Genomic DNA, 14,115 nt, shown 5'->3' on the forward strand with positions numbered 1-14,115 from the left:
ATCTAGAGAGTGTCTGGCTGGCTGAGGTGTTTCATTTCCCATTATAAATATATGTTGGCATCTGGTTTATAGGACAATCTTATGTGCTTGGTTAGTGTGAGTACCCTCAAGAAATTGATCAAGTTTAGGGGCCCAACAAAATTAAATTTCCAGATAGAGAACTAGACCTTAAGCCTGTATTGTGAATGACCAGCTTGGCTTATTCAGGTGATTCCTCATGTTGCTGTATACTTCTTTCAACCTTCAATAGCTAGTAGGTACTCCACGAGCATTACTTCCCTTTCCCCTTCTCACTTAAAGTCTTGGTAACAAAATCCATTAATCACTTTGTCTCACTGTCTAGTTTAAATTTAATGGTGTATTTTTCCCCCATCAGCTGTTTCTTTTCATCTATAAATAAATAGTTTTGGAGAAAACAGTAAACCACCTTTCATTTCCACTCTCTACTCTTTGGACTTTCCTCTTCCAGATTAGAATTTGTAAAGATTGAGAAAGAATTACATCATTCTTTTTACTTATCTACTTACCAAAATCCCATGACTCTCATCTTGCAAAAAATGACATGATTACGTGAATGAAATAGTATAACTCTTACTCAGTAGCATTTATGCTAACTCATTCTGAGTCTCCTTTCCAAATGAAAATTTATTTCACAGTATTTATAATTGGATTTTGACCCTTTAATTGATCATGAGACTAATTTACTGATCTTGACCAATATTTTTTTCAAATGAACTAAAATAGATTATGATAGAAAATATATCACACTGCAAGTAACGAGGTTAATTTTTTGTTTGAATCATATATGTATGAATGTATATGAGGCAGGGATAGGAAACGTATTTCTTATTTTGAGTCATTAGAAAATGCATGAAAACTTCTTTTTTTTTTAACCTAAACCTCATAATTTATTAAGAGCCTCCCATTTTTAAAAGTACATGATAATGAAAATTATACAGAGCGCTACACATTAAGTTACTGTTGGTTTACACAGTAATTGTATAGTGAATAAGTTGGCATTAATGGGTTATAAATAAGGAAGGGCAGGGGAAAGTTTGTTCATACACATTTGTGAACATAAAAGAAACAAGGCACTTAATGGCAACAGAGCTGCTCCAGAATACCGTTTTTAATTTTTTTTAACATCTTTATTGGACTATAATTACTCTACAATATTGTGTTAGTTTCTGTTACATAACAAAGTGAATCAGCTATATGTAAACATATATCCCCATATCCCTTCCCTCTTGAGCCTCCCTCTCACCCTCCCTATCCCACCCCCTAGGTGGTCACAAAACACCCAGCTGATCTCCCTGTGCTATGTGACTGCTTCCAACTAGCTATCTATTTTCCATTTGGTAGGGTATGTCAATGCTACTCTCTCACTTTGTCCCAGTTTACCCTCCCCCATCCCCATGTCCTCAGGTCCATTCTCTACCTCTGCATCTTTATTCCTGTCCTGCACCTAGTTTCATCAGAAACTTTTTTTTTTTTAGATTCCATATATATATATGTGTGTGTGTGTGTGTGTGTGTGTGTGTGTGTGTGTGTGTGTGTTAGCATATGGTATTTGGTTTTCCCTTTCACTCTGTATGACAGAATCCAGGTCCATCCACCTCATTACAGATAACTCAATTTCATTTCTTTTTATGGCTGAGTAATATTCCATTGTATATATGTGCCACATCTTCTTTATCCATTCATCTGTCAATGGACACTTCAGTTGCTTCCATGTCCTGGCTGTTGTAAATAGTGCTGCAATGAACATTGTAGTACATGACTCTTTGTTGTTTTTTTTTTTTTGCGCGGTACGCGGGCCTCTCACTTTTGTGGCCTCTCCCGTTGCAGAGCACAGGCTCCGGACGCGCAGGCTCAGCGGCCATGGCTCACGGGCCCAGCCGCTCCACGGCATGTGGGATCTTCCCGGACCGGGGCACGAACCCGTGTCCCCTGCATCGGCAGGCGGACTCTCAACCACTGCGCCACCAGGGAAGCCCCCATGACTCTTTTTGAATTATGGTTTTCTCAGGATATATGCCCAGTAGTGGAATTGCTGCTTTATATGGTAGTTCTATTTTTAGTTTTTTAAGGAACCTCCCACTGTTCTCCATAGAAGCTGTAACAATTTACATTCCCACCAACAGTGCAAGAGGGTTTCATTTTGCCCACACCCACTCCAGCATCTATTGTTTGTAGATTTTTTGATGATGGCCATTCTGACCAGTGTGAGGTGATACATCATTGTAGTTTTTCTTTTTTTTTTTTGGCATTTTCTTTCTTTTTAATACAGAAGTTTCTTATTAGTCATCCATTTTATACACATCAGTGTACACATGTCAATTCTAATCTCCCAAATCATCACACATCTACCCCCACCCCCTGCCACTTTCCCACCTTGGTGTCCATACCTTTGTTCTCTATATCTGTGTCTCAATTTCTGCCCTGCAAACTGGTTCATCTGTACCATTCTTCTAGGTGCCACATATATGCATTAATTTGCGATATCTGTTTTTCTCTTTCTGACTTACTTCACTCTGTATGACAGTCTCCAGATTCAACCATGTATCAAAAAAGTGACCAATTTTGTTCCTTTATATGGCTGAGTAATATTCCGTTGTATATATGTACCACATCTTCTTTATCCATTCGTCCGTCGATGGGCATTTAGGTTGCTTCTATAACCTGGCTATTGTAAATAGTGCTGCAATGAACATTGGGGTGCATGTGTCTTTTTGAAATTTGGTTTTCTCTGGATATATGCCCAGTAGTGAGATTGCTGAGTCATATGGTAACTCTATTTTTAGTTTTTTAAGGATCCTCCATACTGTTCTCCATAGTGGCTGTATCAATTTACATTCCCACCAACAGTGCAAGAGGGTTCCCTTTTCTCCACACCCTCTCCAGCATTTGTTGTTTGTAGAAACTCTGATGATGCCCATTTTAACTGGTGTGAGGTGATACCTCATTGTAGTTTTGATTGGCATTTCTCTAATAATTAGTGATGTTGAGCAGCTTTTCATGTGCTTCTTGGCCATCTGTATATCTTCATTGGAGAAATGTCTATTTAGTTCTGTCCATTTTTGGATTGGGTTGCTTGTTTTTTTAATATTGAGCTGCATGAGCTGTTTATATATTTTGGGGATTAATCCTTTGTCCATTGATTCGTTTGCAAATATTTTTTTCCCATTCTGAGGGTTGTCTTTTCATCTTGTTTGTAGTTTCCTTTGCTTTGCAAGAGCTTTTAAGTTTCATTAGGTCCCATTTGTTTATTTTTGTTTTTATTTCCATTACTCTAGGAGGTGGATCAAAAAAGATCTTGCTGTGATTTATGTCAAAGAGTGTTCTTCCTATGTTTTCCTCTAAGAGTTTTATAGTGTCCGGTCTTACATTTAGGTCTCTAATTCATTTTGAGTTTATTTTTGTGTATGGTGTTAGGGAGTGTTCTAGTTTCATTCTTTTACATGTAGCTGTCCAGTTTTCCCAGCACCACTTCTTGAAGAGACTGTCTTTTCTCCATTATATATCCTTTCCTCCTTTGTCATAGATTAGTTGACCATAGGTGTGTGGGTTTATCGCTGGGCTTTCTATCCGTTCCATTAATCTATATTTATGTTTTTGTGCCAGTACCATATTGTCTTGATTATTGTAGCTTTGTAGTATAGTCTGAAGTCAGGAAGTCTGATTCCTCCAGCTCCGTTTTTTCCCCTCAAGACTGCTTTGGCTATTCGGGGTCTTTTGTGTCTCCATAAAAATTTTAAGATATTTTTGCTCTAGTTCTGCAAAAAATGTCATTTGGTAATTTGATAGGGATTGCATTGAATCTGTAAATTGCTTTGGGTAGTATAGTCATTTTCACAATTTTGATTTTTCCAATCCAAGAACATGGTATATCTCTCCATCTGTTGGTATCACCTTTAATGTCTTTCAACAGTGTCTTATAGTTTCCTGCATACAGCTCTTTTGTCTCCCTAGGTAGGTTTATTCCTAGGTATTTTATTCTTTTTGTTGCAGTGGTAAATGGGAGTGTTTCCTTAATTTCTCTTTCAGATTTTTCATCATCAGTGTATAGGAATGCAAGAGATTTCTGAATTAATTTTGTATCCTGCAACTTTACCAAATTCATTGATTAGCTCTAATAGTTGTCTGGTGGCATCTTTAGGATTCTCTATGTATAGTATCATGTCATCTGCCAAGAGTGACAGTTTTACTTCTTCTTTTCCAATTTGGATTCCTTTTATTTCTTTTTCTTCTCTGATTGCCATGGCTAGGACTTCCAAAACTATTTTGAATAATAGTCACCAGAATGTACATCCTTGTCTTGTTCCTGATCTTAGATGAAAGGCTTTCATTTTTTCACCATTGAGAATGATGTTTGCTGTGGGTTTGTCATATATGGCCTTCATTATGTTGAGGAAGGTTGCCTCTATGCCCACTTTCTGGAGAGTTTTTATCATAAATGGGTGTTGAATTTTGTCAAAAGCTTTTTTGCATCTATTGAGATGATCTATGGTTATTATTCTTCACTTTGTTAATATGGTGTATCACATTGATTGATTTGTGTATATTGAAGAATCTTTGCATCCGTGGGATAAATCCCACTTGATCATAGTGTGTGATCCTTTTAACGTGTAGTTGGATTCTGTTTGCTAGTATTTTGTTGAGGATTTTTGCATCTATATTCATCAGTGATGTTGGTCTGTAATTTTCTTTTTTTGTAGTTTCTTTGTCTGGTTTTGGTATCAGGGTGATGGTGGCCTCTTAGAATGAGTTTTGGAGTGTTCCATGCTCTGCAATTTTTTGGAAGTGTTTGAGAAGGATGGGTGTTAGCTCTTCTCTAAATATTTGATAGAATTCACCTGTGAATCCATCTGGTCCTGGACTTTTGTTTGTTGGAAGATTTTAATCACAGTTTCAATTTCATTACTTATGATTGGTCTGTTCATGTTTTCTATTTCTTCCTGGTTCAGTCTTGGAAGGTTATACCTTTCCAAGAATTTGTCCATTTCTTCCAGGTTGTCCATTTTATTGGCATAGAGTTGCTTGTAGTAGTCTCTTAGGATGCTTTGTATTTCTGCAGTGTCTGTTGTTACTTCTGCTTTTTCATTTCTAATTTTTTTGATTTGAGTCCTCTCCCTCTTTTTCTTGATGAGTCTGGCTAATGGTTTATCAATTTTGTTTATCTTCTCAAAGAACCAGCTTTTAGTTTTATTCATCTTTTCTATTGTTTTCTTTATTTCTATTTCATTTATTTCTACTCTGATCTTTATGATTTCTTTCCTTCTGCTAACTTTGGGTTTTGTTTGTTCTTCTTTCTCTAGTTCCTTTAGGTGTAAGTTTAGGTTTTTTAGTTGAGATTTTTGTTGTTTCTTGAGGTAGCTTTGTATAGCTATAAACTTCCCTCTTAGAACTGCTTTTGCTGCATCCTATAGGTTTTGGATCGTTGTGTTTTCATTGTCATTTGTCTCTAGGTATTTTTGGATTTCCTCTTTGATTTCTTTAGTGATCTCTTGGTTATTTAGTAACGTATTGTTTATCCTCCATGTGTTTGTGATTTTTTATGGTTTTTTCCCTGTAATTGATTTCTAATCTCATAGCATTGTGGTCAGAAAAGATGCTTGATATGATTTCAATTTTCTTAAATTTACTGAAGCTTCATTTGTGACCCAAGATATGATCTATCCTGGAGAATATTCCATAGGCACTTGAGAAGAAAGTGTATTCTCTTGTTTTTGATGGAATGTGCTATAAATATCAACTAACTCCATCTTGTTCAATGTGTCATTTAAAGCTTGTGTTTCCTTATTTATTTTCATTTTGGATGATCTGTCCATTGGTGAAAGTGGGGTGTTAAAGTCCCCTACTATGATTATGTTACTGTTGATTTCCCCTTTTATGGCTGTTAGGATTTGCCTTATATATTGAGGTGTTCCTATGTTGGGTGCATAAATATTTACAATTGTTCTATCTTCTTCTTGGATTCATCCCTTGATCAGTATGTAGTGTCTTTCCTTGTCCCTTGTAATAGTCTTTATTTTAAAGTCTATTTTGTCTGATATGAGCATTGCTACTTCAGCTTTCTTTTGATTTCCATTTGCATGGAATATCTTTTTCCATCCCCACACTTTCAGTCTGTATGTGTCCCTAGGTCTGAAGTGGGTCTCTTGTAGACAGCATATGTATGCATCTTGTTTTTGTATCCATTTAGCCAGTTTATTTCTTTTCGTTGGAGCATTTAATCCATTTACATTTAAGGTAGTTATGTATGTTGTATGTATGTTCCTATTACCATTTTCTTAATTGTTTTGGATCTGTTATTGTAGGTCTTTTCCTTTTCCTGTGTTTCCTTCCTAGAGGAGTTCCTTTAGCATTTGTTGTAAAGCTGGTTTGGTGGTGCGGAATTCTCTTAACTTTTATTTGTCTGTAAGGTTTTTAATTTCTCTGTTCAATCTGAATGAGATCCTTGCTTGGTAGAGTAATCTTGGTTGTAGGATTTTCCCTTTCATCACTTTAAATATGTCCTGCCACTCCCTTCTGGCTTGCATAGTTTCTGCTGAATGATTCATTGTTAACCTTACAGGGATTCTCTTGTATGTTATATGTTACTTTTCCCTTGCTGCTTTTAATATTTTATCTTTGTATTTAATTTTTGCTAGTTTGATTTTTGTATCTTGGCATGTTTCTCCTTGGATTTATCCTGTATGGGACTCTCTGCACTTCCTGGACTTGATTGACTATTTCCTTTCCCATGTTATAGAAGTTTTCAACTAAAATCTCTTCAAACATTTTCTCAGACCCTTTCTTTATCTCTTCTTCCTCTGGGACCCCTATAATTCAAATGTTGGTGTGTTTCATGTTGTCCCAGAGGTCTGTGAGACTGTCCTGAATTCTTTTCATTCTTTTTTCTTTATTCTGCTCTATGGCAATTATTTCCACTTTTTTATATTCCAGGTCACTTATCCGTTCTTCTGCCTCAGTTATTCTGCTAGTGATTCCTTCTAGAGAATTTTTAATTTCATTTCTTGTGTTGTTCATCATTGTTTGTTTGCTCTTTAGTTCTTCTAGGTCCTTGTTAAATGTTTCTTGTATTTTCTCCATTCTATTTCCAAGATTTTGGATCATCTTTACTATCATTATTCTGAATTCTTTTTCAGGTAGACTGCCTATTTCCTCTTCATTTGTTTGACTTTGTAGGTTTTTGCCTTGCTCCTTCATCTGCTGCATATTTCTCTGTCTTCTCATTTTTTTTAACTTACTGTGTTTGGGGTCCTTTGCACACACTACAGGTTTGTAGTTCCCATTGTTTTTGGTTTCTGCCCCCAGTGGGTGAGATTGGTTCTGTTGTTTGTGTAGGGCTCCTTGAGGAGGGGACTGGTGTCTTTGTTCTGGTGTGTGGGCCTGGATCTTGTCTTTCTCGTGGGCAGGGGCACGTCAGGTGGTGTGTTTTGGGATGTCTGTGAACTTAGTATGATTTTAGGCAGCCTCCCTGCTAATGGGTGGGGTTGTGTTCCTCTTTTGCTAGTTGTTTGGCATGGGGCGTCCAGCACTGTAGCTTGCTGGACATTGGATGTATCTGAGTCTTAGCATTGAGACAGAGATCTCTGAGAGAGCTCTTGCCCCTTACAAGAGCCCTGGAGGTCTCTGGTGGTCCAATGTCCTGAATTTGGCTCTCCCACCTCAGAGGCTCTGGCTGGAGTACCAAGACCCTGTCAACCACACGGAATTATCAAGATAGTGGTCATTGGCAAGTGAAACCACAGAGAAGATTCCCATGCTATACCTTGTCCTGATGAGCAATTTTCAGACTTCAGCTCATTCTGGCAACAGGATGACTGGGTAGGCAATGCGAGGCAACACAGGGTCTGTAAGACAGGTGGTGCTCAGCTGGAGCATGGCCTGAGGGGCCCAGTTGAAGCCCTCCGGGAAGGCTGACAGGGGCCAGGACTCCAGTCTCCTGTGGCCGCGGCCTCTTTGAGGTCTGCCTCCTGGCATCAAGTCGCTCTCACTCCTGCTTTGGCAGTCTTACCTCTACCCTGAACTTCTTCATGAGGTGAGTGCTCCCTGAGGCAATGTGCCCAGGTAAACTTTTTTCTCAGATCTTCAGCAATAAAGACAAGAATGCCTTAGGAAGTGACAGAATGACTGCAGATGTATAGGCACCGAGAGTGAGATCACAAAACAAATTTGTGCTGCTCCTGGTGGCACCTGATTCACAGGTGCTCAATAAATGGCCGTTACTTTCACTAGTCTGTACATTCACTAGAGCTCCTTGGTTTCTTTCTTGGGTAGCCATAACAGAGCTCTGCAATCATTGCACACCCAGGGAAGTGGGGTGACCACACCCCATGTGCCACATCCACCTGGAAAGCTACATCCTTTACACTACCCTAGCCTCCCCCATCCAGAGACCTCCCACAAGGCTCTAAACCAGGCCTTAGTCAGGCCCTGAGACATAAGGTTGTGAGGGTGCCCACCCGGAGCTAGTAGCTCAGATTGGGCACCGACTGTCCCAGAAGATCTTACAGACCAGCTCCAGCAGGTAACCTTTGGTACAGCTCCTTAACTTCTTCATGCTTTGCTTTTCCTTTATCCACACTTTGCTTACACATCTTGGCCATTTCAATACACCACTCCTCAAATTTGGAATTATCCCGATCTACCAGCTCTTGACGAAAGGCTGGTACCTGAATAGTTATGTTGGGTTTTTCTTGAGTTTGCAGTCTATAAACCAACATGTACGCATATTGAGAGCAGTGAGTTCCTTTGCCACACTTGGGTATACATGTCTGGGATTGAGAAGGTTCTGCTAGATCTTCCTCAATCGCTAGTTGTAATTTCTTCCCCTCCATCTTTTCTGTCTTCATTGTTAAACTTATACCATTCACCAGACTGTGGATCTTTCACATGGGCAATGTAGTGACCAGAATAAGTGCTCACTTCTCTGTGTATGAGGACTGCACTATGCTCATACACATAGGACCCACCTTTGTGTTCCACATAAGGCTCCATATCCAAAATTTCTGAGAATCCAATGTAGGTATTCAGCTTTTTCTTATGTCCAGTTTGCATGTCAAAGACAAAACGCATTAGCTATAAGTTCAGAGTACAAGGAAGACTAAGGAGTCAGATCTTCCTTGTTGCATTCTGTTTGCTTTGACAGTTTTCACAAGTGTACTGATTGATTCCTAATTTTTCTTCCTTCAAAAATTCTGAGATACAATCTGTTAACTGTTTGTAGCCTTGGATATTTAACTCCAGTTCATAAAACTTTGATAAAAGCTTAGATTCTCTGCAGCACTGATTGCAGACAGTTACATAAGTTTATTCCCCACAGAACTGCTGTTGGACAATGTTCCTCACATCGGGATTCTTTTGTTTAGACAAAGTATCTTCCAAAAGAGACATAAAGAGCTTTGAAAATTCTTGGGCATCCTGCTGCTGCCCTGTGTCCAAGCCCAAAGCTTTAACAAATCCCGATGGATCAATGTAGCCCCTGTTACTGATTTGTAACAAGGCAAATAAGTCCTGGAGATGCTCACAAATTTCTTGAGGCTCATCTTTCTCTTCTTGGATACCACCTCCCATCATGTAGTCACTATAGGTGCTTGGACATAAGTAGAGCAACTGCAGAAGCTCCAGGTTAAGAAACCACACTTGAAAAAATGTGTTGACATACCAAGTAGCTCCCAGGTTAGTGAGGCCCACAGATGAGCTCTTTTTTCTCCTCTCACAGTTGGGGTCATCAGTGTTATGAAAATTATTTTCATCTATTTCTCCTAACCAAATGTGCTCACCCATCCCAACCAAGCTATTCGGATTTCCTTTGCAGTTTCGTCTGCGCACGCCGCGGATGCAGGGCTCCAGCCAGATGTGCTCCTGCAACACCTCCTCGGGCCCCACCGTCTCCGCCCAGCGCCAGGCCGCCTTCTCCAGCTGCAGCCGCGGGGCCATGGCCTTGGCCCGAGGAGCGCCTCCTGAGCCCGGCGCTGCTGCTGTCGCTGCCCAAATGGCTCCGCCACCTGCGCTGCTGGGGAAGCAGCGTCTCAGCCCCTGTCCAGGATAGTGTCCTGCACACCACTAGTCTTCCAAGCCGGCCAAAAACTTCTGATTTGATAAAGTTAGATGAATTTTTTGAGCTGCAACAATATCTTTTTTATTTTCCTCTAATGGAATTCATGTTAGGTTTACAAGGCCTATTTCTATTGCTGGCTGACAACTTTGTCTTGCCAACTCACAGTAGCATGAGCATCTGCATTTAAAGCCCGTGTCTACTTTAAGTAGCTCCCAAGTCAAATTCTAGGACCTCTTACTCCCCTGAGGTTTCCCTCCTTTTTTCATTTCTAAGGTGATCTAAGCTTAAGGGGCCTTGGATATTTTCCTGGCATTCTGAGACGGACGCCTTTTCTGCCTGACTTTCTCTGTATTTGCTGATAACTTCTGAATGTCTGTTGATCTTGACTAGTCCATGTTCTTGTAGGCTGAAACCTTCTTTTGAAAGTTGTGATACCCACCATGACTGATTCTCATCCTCCGCACCCTCTGCGCTATTCAGTGTGACTCTAAGCTGACTGCTCACTCTTAGATACTTTAATACTCGGGGTGGGGGGGGGGGTGCCGGGGACGGGGAAGCAGGGAGAAGGGTACACTGTCTTTCAACAAAGCTTGTCTTTTGTAAACCAAAGGCTTTCAGATTCCTGCATTTGCTATTTGCTTACAAAATTTATTCAGAAATGTGTTCTAGGCCAGCACAGTCCAGTTTCTTTGACAATGGAAATGTGCTTTATATAACTGCACTGTCCTATACAGTAGCCACTGGTCACATGTGGCTGTTCAGCTCTTGAAATGTGGCTGGGGTGACTAAGCAACTAAATTGTAAATTTTATTTAATTTTAATTAATTGAAATTCAAATAGCCACGTGTGTCTAGTGGCTTCTATATCAGACAGCACAATTCTGGACTGTATCTGTGCCCTCCCTGATAGCAGCTTATAAAAAGACCTATTCCTGATGCCCAAATCCTAGGGTAAGTGTAATGTACATAAGAATACAGGAAGGGAAGCCACTTTTTAATGTCTCTTTGTATAGCACATTAACTTAGAATTTTTTCATCAGTTTTATTGAGGCATAACTTATGTATAATAAAAATGTACCCATTTTAAGTGTAGAGTTCAAAAAGTTTTGACAAATGTATCTTGCCATGTGACCACCACCACAATGAATAAATAGAAGATTTCACTACCCCACAATTCTCCTCCCCCTACTCTCAGCCCCTGCCAATCATTGATCTGTTTTCTGTCACTCTTGTTTTGCCTCTTCCAGAATTTCCTATACCTACAGTCAGACATATGCAGTCTTCTATTTCTGGTTTCTTTCAACCAGTATAATGATTTGAGATTTGTTCATGCTGTTGCTTGTGTAGGAGTCTGTTTCTTTCTTTTTTTTTTCTTTTTCTTTTTTTCTCTTTTTGCTAAGTGATATTCCATCGTACAGATATAATAATACAATACAATTTGTTTATCCATTCAAAAGTGGATTTGGGTTTTTTTTTTTTGGTTTGGGACAATTATTTAAAAGTTAATTTATAAATAAAATACACATCTTTTGTGGACGTATGTTTTCATTGTCACCTGGAAAATTTCTAAGATTGGGAATGCTGAGTCATATGGTAAGTGTATATCTATATAATAAATTGCCAAACTGTTTTCTAAAATGGTTGTATTATACATTCCCATACCAATATATGAGAGTTATAATTGCTGCACATCCTTTCCATCAGTTGGCATTGTCACTCTTTTGGATTTTAGCCATCCTTGTGGGTGTGCAATGGTATTCTGTCACAGTTTTCATTTGCATTCCCCTTTTTCTTTTTCTTTTTTTTTTTTTTGCGGTACGCATACCTCTCACTGTTGTGGCCTCTCCCGTTGCGGAGCGCAGGCTCAGCGGCCATGGCTCACGGGCCTAGCCGCTCCGCGGCATGTGGGATCTTCCCGGACCGGGGCACGAACACGTGTCCCCTGCATCGGCAGGCGGACTCTCAACCACTGTGCCACCAGGGAAGCCCCCATTTGCATTCCCTTGATGACTAATGACGTTGAACATCTTTTTTATGCATTTTTGTGCTATTCATATATCTTTTTTAGCAAAGTGTCTGTTCAAATGATTTTTAAATCAGGTTATCCTTTTCTTACTTAGTTGTAAGAATTATTTATTGATAGAACGTTGCAAATATTTTCCCCCAATCTGTGGTTTGCCTTTTTAGTTTCTTAACAGCATCTTTCAAAAGCATGATATTTTTTAGTCTATCTAAGAAATATTTGCCTACTCAAGGTTATGAAGATTTTCTAGTATGATTTCTTCTAGGTTCATAGTTTTAGTTCTTAGCTTAATGTTCAATTTTGAGTTAATGAAGTCTTTTTAAAAAAGTAAATCAAGACTCTAAGTTTACTTTAATATTTATTCCAAATCTCAGGTTAATATAGAACCTGCCTCATGGAGTTGTTGTAAGCCTGACACATGATAACAATTGGGTAATTATTAGCCATGGACATTTATGTTTATTCCTCCAACAAATCCCCTCACAGCACCAAAGGAAATACTGAATATTATCAACTAAAGTAAGGAGCTGAGAGTTCGGAGGATATAAGCAAGAGAGTTTTAAAGACTACAAAAAAAACCTAAATAAAAACTAAAACCAAAGCTCATTCAATAGGAGAGGATACTTTAAAAATTTGAATGAGCTTTTTTGAGTGAAAAAATTGAATGATTTCTTCTCTTTTGTGACACTGACTTGTCTATTCTTAGGACTGAATGTTCATGGGAGACTAAAGATGCTCTGTTGCCTGTTTGGTTGTGGGGATCATATCCTGTATATACATCTAGAAATTGGCACAAAACAATGTGAGGAGAGTCACGGATGAAGATAAGAAAACATTTTCTATTGCCTTTCCTTACAGATGAATCTACATAATCTCTTGCATCTTTAAAAGTTATTAGATTTCAGGTATGAAGTTTAGCTTTTTAATAACTCAATGGGAAAGTAGAGCATCAGGTTCAGCCAGGTGTCCAGAAAGATGCTTGTAGTGCTTTTTCTAGGATCACCTGTTGACTTAGTTCATATTTGTGCAAAAACATGTGGAAGAGGAGCTAATTCCCACTGGAAGTTAATGTTAACTATTTATATGATTTTTTCCCCCCCTTCGGCCCTCTTCAGGTGACAGTGTGGTTTTCCAGAGTTAAATCAAAGGTGATTTGACCCATGGATCCTCTGACAGGAACACAACGGAATGCTGCACAGGGTGGGTGGGGTAGAATTGACCCCAGCTTACTCTGACTGACTTGTGATTGCTCTGTGATACTTGAAATGCAGGAAAAATCCTGGAGTATGTCCCTTGTTCTCTGCACTCACCTACCCATTACGTGCAAGAGACAACTAGACTCCTCTGTCTGGTAAATGATTTTCTTGCATGTTGCAACCATACAAGCCTTATCTAGTGGGTTATCTGTTCACCTGGTCTAGTGCACCTGTTGGCCAGCTGACAAGTATTTGTGGGCATATAGGGTCACACTTTCTGTTTCTCAAATTGCTATGCATTTGTAACTGAAAATGATGAGTATCACATGGATCTGAGCTCACTAGAATGGGTTTTTCTCTTTTAATCTGCCCTGAGACCTGATGCAGGGGAATTTCTTTATCAGAGCCAAATGAACTCTCAGACTCTGACAAGCATGACAGAATGTAAGGTCTTCATCAATGCATTGATTCAACTTTTCAATAAATATTCATTGCTGTTTTACGAGGTACTTTTCTAGACAACAGTGAAGAAGCTGAAGTCCCTGTCCTCACTGAATGGGTATCTGACTGCTCATATATACCAATGATGATAATGAAACTTTTGTGCCTTTCTTCATGCTATGAGACGTAACACAGAGGTCAATAATTTTATCTTAATTCCTTCCCACAAACTACTTCTCTTACCATCCAATCCTTGACAGAGAGGGTAGAATTTTAAACTGAGGCAGATTTATACGACGTGACTCCTCAGGCCACAAGTTCTCTCTGGGCAGGGGAATTTAGGAAGGGATTGACCCTGAGATGAGTAAAGAGAACAGGTCCTAAGGC

The 14,115-nt window shown here is 39.2% G+C and overlaps 1 pseudogene; it reads right to left on the minus strand.

Annotated features, from left to right (window-relative positions):
* Window positions 1–8,516: 8,516 nt before the first annotated feature.
* Window positions 8,517–9,948, minus strand: LOC137223205 (ubiquitin carboxyl-terminal hydrolase 48-like; annotated as a pseudogene).
* Window positions 9,949–14,115: the final 4,167 nt, after the last annotated feature.

This window comes from Pseudorca crassidens, chromosome 4, assembly GCF_039906515.1.
Source record: "Pseudorca crassidens isolate mPseCra1 chromosome 4, mPseCra1.hap1, whole genome shotgun sequence".
Classification (NCBI taxonomy): Eukaryota; Metazoa; Chordata; class Mammalia; order Artiodactyla; family Delphinidae; genus Pseudorca; species Pseudorca crassidens.